The sequence below is a fragment of the Acinonyx jubatus genome, chromosome A2 (genome assembly GCF_027475565.1).
Source record: "Acinonyx jubatus isolate Ajub_Pintada_27869175 chromosome A2, VMU_Ajub_asm_v1.0, whole genome shotgun sequence".
Lineage (NCBI taxonomy): Eukaryota > Metazoa > Chordata > Mammalia > Carnivora > Felidae > Acinonyx > Acinonyx jubatus.
Window position 1 is genome coordinate 7678456 of NC_069383.1, and position 7423 is coordinate 7685878.

General features: G+C 53.4%; 1 protein-coding gene across 2 annotated transcripts in view; it reads right to left on the reverse strand.

Annotated features, from left to right (window-relative positions):
* Positions 1-5319, reverse strand: part of CUL1 (cullin 1) — a 103937-nt gene extending 98618 nt beyond the window's left edge. The window contains exon 1 of one of the 2 annotated variants that reach the window (XM_027075694.2): positions 5171-5319. The gene's annotated coding sequence lies outside the window, so the exon portion shown is untranslated. Of the gene's footprint in view, positions 1-4882; positions 5022-5170 lie in introns of those variants that run through there. The other variant, XM_053217928.1, reaches the window with a different exon arrangement.
* Positions 5320-7423: the final 2104 nt, after the last annotated feature.

A 7423-nucleotide genomic window follows, 5' to 3' on the forward strand; every position in this document is an offset into this window, starting at 1 on the left:
CACACTTCATGCACACAAGATTTTAAATGGCTGCACACATTCATTCTAGGTCTTCCAAAATACTTTCTGACACAGGCCTTTTTAAAAATCACAACTTGTTAGATCTGAACAGTCTTAAAAGGGTTTTATGCGTTTTTGCAAGGCCAATGAATCACACTCAATTTAACAGTCCTGAAGTTCCAGAACTGTTCATTTCTTTCTATTTATTTTTTTGAGAGACGGTGTGCAAAAGGGGAAGGGGCAGAGAGAGGGAGATCGAGGATCTGAAGCAGGCTCTGTGCTGATAGCAGAGAGCCCGATGCAGGACTTGAACTCGGCATGAGTTCATGACCTGACCGAAGTCAGACGCTTGACCAACTGGGCCACCCAGGTGCCCCCTGAACTGTTCACTTCTATCCCATTAGTGCCTAATGACTCTCCTTCTGTGTCCACCAGTTGCTGAAAGACCAAGAAGAATAAGCATTCTTGGCGGTCAAGCAGAGTTCTGCACAATGAATTCGGTTGTCGTGATGGGTTATCAATCTTTAAGGCACTTCCATTCTGATCTCTTCTCTTTCATAGAAAACACTCAGGAAGCAGCTGTCTGCAGTCCTGAGCTCCGGAGTCTCTCCGCCTCAGCCTAGGCTTCACCACCTACTAGGTCTGACCTTCCGTACTCAGAGCCTCAGTTTCTTTAGCTCTATGCTGTGAGGTAGATTAGGCAGCGGTACCCACACTTTATGAAGTCTGGTAAAAATTCCAGGTGGGAGTCTGTTCTTGAACACAGTAGGAGTTAAATGAATGTAGACACAGGCAGGGTGCTAGATGTAGGGGACAGATGGATGGCATACGTTCCCAGCCCTGACGGAGGTCCATCTAGGGGGAGAAACCACCCAGTCCAATCAGAGGGTAAATTGCTGGGACAGGGACCCAGGCCAGGCCTCATGGGATGGCGAAGGGGGGGGGAGGAGGAGCGCGGGGGGACTCCTAGCCCTGGATGGGGTGGGACAAGAGGTCAGGGCCTAAGTGGAACCATTTTGAAGGAGCAGGAGTCCGTCAGGTGACAGAGGGGAAGCTCGAGCAAAAGCAGGGGACAAAAGCCCAGCACAGGGAAACGGCCATAGTGTTGCTGGAGCAGGGAGTGGAAGCCAGTGAGGGGACTCTGCTTACTTGATCCAAGTTGCCCAAAGGAAAAAATTTAAATGACTATCAAACTGAGGTTTCACAAGTCTGTTTTTTACACATGAGTAAGAGTATGCTTTAGAGGACAGTTTTTCAAATGCTGTTAAAAGCTGTGACATTCCCATGGCATCCACACACTTTGAAGGCCTAAAGAAGTCTTAAAATAGTATCGATTAAAAACCATCTTATTTTACAAATAAGGAAATACAGGCTCAGCAAAGTTAAGCTGGAATCAGACCCCAGGTCTTCTCTATCAAGCAAAATGTTCTATGCAAAACGTCCTCGGCAAAAATAAGTGAATAAATAACATACATATGGTGGGAAAATATCTGTGTGAATAAAAAACCTTAACATCATTAGGCATCATAATTCTGTTTAAAGCATGATTAAACATATGTGTTATAAACAGGGAGCTGAAAGTCCTTATTAATAAACATAAGGGCCTTCCTTCCAAATTTCATTTACTTTCCATTTAATGTTTGCCCCTCAGTTTTGAAAAACAAAAGACCACTTTACTGACAAAGTACCAGGTATCAGAAAAAAGAGCAAGGTGAACCCAGAATTGGCCCTTAAAAATAGGACACTCTTTTCTCTAGGTACATCTCAATGAGAAGTTCGAAATAAGCCAATGCTCCCCTGAAGACCTCATATTCCAGATTGACTCTACTGCTGAAGATAGAAGGCCGGGGGCTTTGGGAACTATGTGGGGCTGAAACAGCAAAGAAGAAAAACACAAATACATTCCTAAGTTTCTGGGGGCCCTGATTTTTAACTTGAAGAATGGCAAGTAACAGCCCCTCAATTTAAAGTACCTTCATTTTGGGACACCTGGGTGGCTCAGTCAGTTGAGCATCTGACTTCGGCTTAGGTCATGATCTTGTGGTTTGTGAGTTGGGGGGGGGGGGGCGGGGGCGCTTCGGATTCTGTGTCTCCCTCTCTCTGCCCCTCCCTTCCTCACTCAAAATGTCTCAGTCTCTCAAAAATGAATATAAACAAAATTCAAGTACCTTCATTTTAATTTTCCATGCTGAAAGAAAGGCCCACTGTGCCTCCTGGGTATACTAGGAGGGAGTTTCTTAAAACAGAAACAAAAACCAAAAAAACAAACAAAAAAGGGCCTCAAGGAAAGAATGGCCTTTCCGAGAGGTGAGGTCACAGAAGACTCCAGTACCTCTGCTGGGCGCACCTCAGCTCTTCAACAGGGAAGGGCCTCAGCTCCCAAGGGATTTCATTTCAAAGGCAAGGCTGCAAATACTTAACCTGGCGGAAAATACTTCAATCTTGTTGCAATCGATCAATTGATAAAGAAATAAAAAGTTTTTTTAAAACTGTAAAGCTGCACCTTAAAACTAGTTCTGAAGGGGGGAAAATGCTAATTAAAGTTTTGCCACTTGTTTTCTTAACACTTTCCTGGATTTCCACAAAGAAAACCCGGGCATTTTTCCTTTGGGGCACTGTATTGGATCCTGGGCTAACAGCAATTGTAATGAAATTTGCATTCCTACCAGCACAAGCGCAGTGCTTTCTGCAGCCCCCATCAGAAGTGGCCACAGCCCGGGGATCAGAACTGTTTTGGATTTATTGATTCAAGAAACAACTGAGGTACCCACAGCCGAGGTCTATCCTATCGTGGGGGTGCACAGATAAGGCATATCTCTTGCCTTCAAGGACTTCATAGTCTGAAAAGTGTGAAGGCTGTAATGACAGTCAACACTAAGTTACTCACCTCTTGGATACTCAGCAAGAGGCAAAGGAGTCTTAGGGGCTGTTAAGGTGGAAGGAAACTGCAGAATCAGCTGAGGCATTCGTGTGTCCCTTCGGCCTCCTGATGTGGTCTCCCAGACATTAGGACTGGGAGACACTGCTGCAAAGAGCTGAGCATGTGGCTCGGAGGGGAGGCATGAGAAATTCAAATACTAGGCTAGCTACCGTGTTTTTCTTTTTTGGCAAAATTGTTTTTAAAAGATGGCGCCAACCACGGGAAAAAAAGCTTAATATTTTCTGAGAGTGATTCAGCCACCCGTCTCAAACTTAATGAGCACTCTCCAAAAACCCCCCCAAATGGGCATCCTAGGGTTAAAGTTTGTGTGCTTTGGAATTGGAAATGCCGATTCCTCTTACCAGGGAAAGCAACAAACAGCACTGCCAAGTAAAAACAAAACAAAACAAAACAAAACCAAAAAATTCTAATATCCAAGAACCTTTTTAAACAAAGAAAATCTCCTATCCGACCCCCCAAATTCCCTGACAAAACTGGTTTTGCTTTTCAAACATTTCCTAGTTTGCTACACAAGCCATAATAAATTCTCCAGGATCTCAGAAAATCAGGTAGGCAACGTGGCCACAAAAAGAGGTTTTAAACTTAAAACTGCACACAGTTTAGGTCCTAAAAACTCAGGGCTTAAAGTTAAAAAAGTGAATTTAGTTCCCCTTCCGCCACTCGGAATAAGTGCATTTCAAAAACAGCGTGACCATTTACTCCACTCCTAACTTTGACTGTTTTAATGCCACTTCGGGGAAGGGCAACTACACACAGCACATAAATAACTTAACTGCAATTCCGTATTTGCACACTTACCACTAACGCCAGCTACGAACTAAAAGCAACAACTGCGATCCAATCGGAAAAGAGAATCCCGGTTTTGGCAAAGAGCTCGCTAAAGAGAGAAAACCCTTAACTTTGGGGATCGGTCTCAAGGAATGTTCCTAAAGCAACTCCCTCTCTCTCAGCCGTTCCGTCCAGGGACCCCAACGCGGCACAGGTGGCGGAACCAGGCTGCCGGCGACCCCGCCCCACGCCGGCCGCCGGCGCCCCGGGTTACCTGCAGGGTCAGCGCGCGCTCCCGCCGGGCGCAGGGCCGGGGCCGCGCCGAGGCCCGGCCCGACTCGCGGGCACCCGGGCGGGGGGGGGGGGCCCTCCTTCTCGTTCGGCCGCCGCACTAGCATCCCTGCGCCCCTCCCCGGTCCGCTCCCCCGAGAGAACGGGGCAAAGGGGCGACTGTGACCCGATAATAGCGTCCTGCACAGTCGCAACAATGCAGGCGGGGAGCCGGAGAGCCTGCGGGCGGGGAACCGGAAAGCACAGCCCGGCTCCGCGGCTCCTCCTGCTCGCGAGCCCAGTACTTTCCTGAGAGCACGAGTCGGGGGGAAAAGCGCCGCACGGGGGACTAGCGGTCCCGAGGGGGTGGGGGGGGGGGAGAAAGGGCACCAGCCCGGGCGCCCCGCGGGGTCGCCGTACGAAAGGGGCCGAGGCGCGCACGCCCGGGCTGCCCCGAGCCGTTCGCTCGCCCGCCCAGCCCCGCAGCCCGAGGCCGGTCGCGGCCAGGAGAGAGGCCGGCGCCACCAGGCCGCCGCCTCGGGTGCGATGAATCGGGTTTTTTTTTTTTTTCTCCCCCCCCCCCCCGCTCCCCCCTCCAGTGCGTAGTCCAGGCCTGGTCACTCGGAGCCCGCGTCCGGGACCGCGGCCCGGCCAGGCCCGAGCCGGCCGGGGTGACTCAGGGCCGGGCCCAGCTCGCTTCCCCTCCCGCCCCAGCGTCCTCCGCCCACGAGTCCCCGGGCCCGGCCGCCATTCCGCCCCGCTGCGGCTCGGCTCGGCGGCTCAGGCCTCGCCGGGCGCCTGGGCTCGGCCGCCGCGGCCCCAGTCACTGCGACACCGCGGCTCCAGCCCGGGCCTGCGCCGCCGCCGCCGCCTCCCCTCGGCCCCGGCGCCGCCGCCACTCACCCTCATTTCCCTTGGTGCCTAAATGGCTCGGGCGACGTCTCCACCTGGTCGCTGAGCCCGGGCCCCGGTTAAATCCCCGTCCCGCCAAGGTCTGGCTGCGTCCCTCAGCCGCCGGGGCTGCCCCGCCTGGAGCTGCGTGCGACACGGCTCCCGCCTCCTCCTCCTCCTCCTCCTCCCCTGCCCGCCCGCCGGCCCTCCTCCCGCCGCCGCCGCCGCCGCCGCCGCCTGCACCACGCAACCTCCGCCCTCTCGCCTTTCGTCCTCGGCTCCCCGCCCTCCCGGCCTCACCGGCTCCGGCTACCGTGGGGGAGAAGCTGGTGGGGGAGGGCCGGAACGCACCGCCATCGGCGTCCGGGGCGGGGGAGCCGGGAAACCGTCGCCGCCATCTCCTCACAAGCCCGAGGCGCGGGAGGGGCCCGGAAACCTCCCGCCCGGCGCGGCCACTGCCCCGGGGTCGCCCCCCGCGCCGGCCGGGGCCCCGCGAGCGGGAGGGTGTTTCTACCTGAAAGCCCGCGCGGCCCCTTCCCCTGGGCGCCCGCGCCCTCCCCAGCCCCGGCGCACCGTCTCCTCCTCCGGGTTTTAGAGCCTCCCTCGCCCTCGGGAGCCTCTGAGGACCCGGCTTCCCGCCACTTCGGACCTCGCGAGGAGGGGGTCACCTTTTTTAGGTTGGGGGACACCGGAGCAACCGCCCCAGAACACCCTGGAAGAGAGGGTCTTGCACCTCCGCCCGCCCCTCCTCTGTGCGCGCACACACCACACAACGCCCCGAACCAGCATGGAAACACCACCAACACGACACCCGGTTAAGAAGACGCCCCCCCCACCCCACCCCCGCAACATCCCCGACGGGCCGTCGAGTAAGTCCGGGCCGGGCAAAAGGCCCCGAAAACCGGGCACAGGCTTCAGAGAAACGTGTCGTGGGTTCTCGAGCCCCTCTGCCCCCGCAGGCCGTGGCCCGCAGCGCCTGAAAGCCTGCGCTTCTCTGTGTGTGCGTCTCTCTTTAAAATCGTTTCCAGAGGGGAGCGAGGCTCCCCTAGGTCAACTCTTTGACCAAGTCTCTTTTGGCAAACGACGGAGAATCACCTTATCATTAATCTGGGTGGGGGGCCAGTCAAGAACAGAATAAGGATTGACAGGTGGGGATGGGGTGAGGCGACTAAAAAAATACTGTTTTCAGGTGTAACCCGGAGTCGTTAATGGCATTCAGTCGGGATTAACTGTCACTTGGGCACTTGAAACACGCTAAACGCTAATTTTTGGAACACCAAGAGCCCCTGGGCTTCCTCTGCTGAGAGAGGGTGGAGAAAGCATGGACTTGGGCTCAGTGAGGGGCTCCTGCTTCAATATCACGGTTCCCAACATACCAGAGAGCGGGCTGATTCCATGACCAAGAAAGGATTTCCAATGATCCCAGCTGGGCGAAAGATGCGGGCGCATGTCACTTCCCGTTTTGCTTCAAACCAAAACAGGACGGAGATTCTGGGACCCCCTTGGGGTGGAAATCCTAGGCCCCGAGCAAAAGCTGCTCCTCAGAGTCCACAGTTTGTCCTGAGTAACATGGGTTTTTCTTAGAAGTATCCCACTGGTAACACGTGGCTCCCTCTTCGAAATGTGGTCTTCTGTCAACATCTAAGTACCTTCAGAAGTACCGCATCCGTAGGGGCGCCTGGGTGGCTCAGTTGGTTAAGTGTGCCACTTCCGTTCAGGTCATGATCTCCCGGTTTGTGGGTTCAAGCCCCGCATTGGGCTCTGCTCCCTCAGGGCAGCACCAGCTTGGGATTCACCGTCTCCCTCTCTCTGCCCCTCCCCCCACTTGCACTCTCTCAAAATAAATAAGCATTAAAAAATAAATAAATAGATTACCCCGTCAAAAGAACACTTAGATGTATTTAACAACTTTTTATGGGCCTGCCGTAAGATGGACACTAAAACTGGGAGGCTTGACCCTGTGGAGGATGGTTTCCACTATACCTATACGGCTTCTTTGATATCATCATTTCTTCCCCTTACTGGAGCCTGTGCTTTCCTCCGACGACGGTCTATCTCATTTCCATCTTCCTAACCTGTGTTCTTCAATGTTAGCATTCGGCATGTTCTCCTTGTCTTTGACCTCCCACCAGCCAACTCTCCCTTTACTGTTCGTTTTTCCCATTTTCTACTTTTCTTTGGTGGAAGTATTTCATCCACCTACACCACCCTCTCTACTCCCTGCCTCGGTGCCTGGTGGTTAACTGGCTTGTATCGTTTACTTGCCACCCACCTGCGCTATCATTCTTAGCCGGTTAAACTATTCCATTGGCTTTTATAGCCACTTTACAATCAGGCTGTGTCTACACATCTACTTGAGGCGGGTAACCTTGACTCATACCTAATAGATCAAGGGCGTCTACTCTCTTTCCACTCCAAAAAATCCTTCCTCCAACTTTCTCCCCCATCTCAGCAAAATTGATGGCCGCCTTTCAGATGACACAAAGTTTGGAGGGATGATTGCCTGGCTAGGTGTCAGAATCAAACCTCAAAATAGTCTCGGACTAGAACATT